We start from the raw sequence: 904 nt of genomic DNA on the forward strand, positions 1-904 counted from the left end.
GACAATTAAGTATACAACAACAGCAAATGGACATTTCAAAGCTTATCTTTATTTCAAAAGTTAATTTCTAACAAAGGATCTAAACCAGTGAAAGCGTTTCAATATGGTAAATAGATCTGCTAGAATTAGTAGCCAAATCCAGTGCACTGCGCCCCTTATCACAGTAAAGAAGGACACATTGGTCAATGTAGTCCTGGGTTTGCTATACTTTGGTCAGCATTCACCTGGGAGTAAACAACAGCAACATTTACACAGAACTTCACCGTTCGTTTAATGAAAGACATTCAAGTGCAGCAAAGCACTCCGCTTCTTTAAAAGCTTTTCTCAGGGTCTCAACTGTACGTTCCTCTGGTTCGCAATTGATAAACCACTCGCACAGCATTTGGTAACTCTGTTTTACTGTGTCACGAGGGAAATCATTCTTGATAATGTCCTGGTCGATTGCTGCAATTCCTAAAAAAACACCTGCAAAAGATACAATGAGAAATAACAGCAACGGTAATACTCTTTCACTTGTTTCAGTCATTTGGCTGCGGCCATGCTGGAGCACCGCCCTTTTAGTCGAGCAAGTCAACCCCAGCACTTATTCTTTGTAAGCCTAGTACTTATTCTATCAGTCTCTTTTTGCCGAACCGCTAAGTTACGGGGACGTAAACACACCAGCATCGGTTGTCAAGCGATGTTGTGGGGGGACAAACACAAACACACATACATATATATATATATATATATGGGAGAATTTACGAAAAAAACAACAGACGAAGACAGGTGGTGTAAACAACAAATGGATGTATTAATTTAACGCTCGGGAATAGAGAAAGTCTTTAATATTTTGAGCCTACGCTCTTCAACTGAAAGGAACACAGAAAGAAATAAGGAGAGAAAAAAAATATATATACATATA

The sequence above is a fragment of the Octopus bimaculoides genome, unplaced genomic scaffold (assembly GCF_001194135.2).
Source record: "Octopus bimaculoides isolate UCB-OBI-ISO-001 unplaced genomic scaffold, ASM119413v2 Scaffold_87364, whole genome shotgun sequence".
NCBI lineage: Eukaryota > Metazoa > Mollusca > Cephalopoda > Octopoda > Octopodidae > Octopus > Octopus bimaculoides.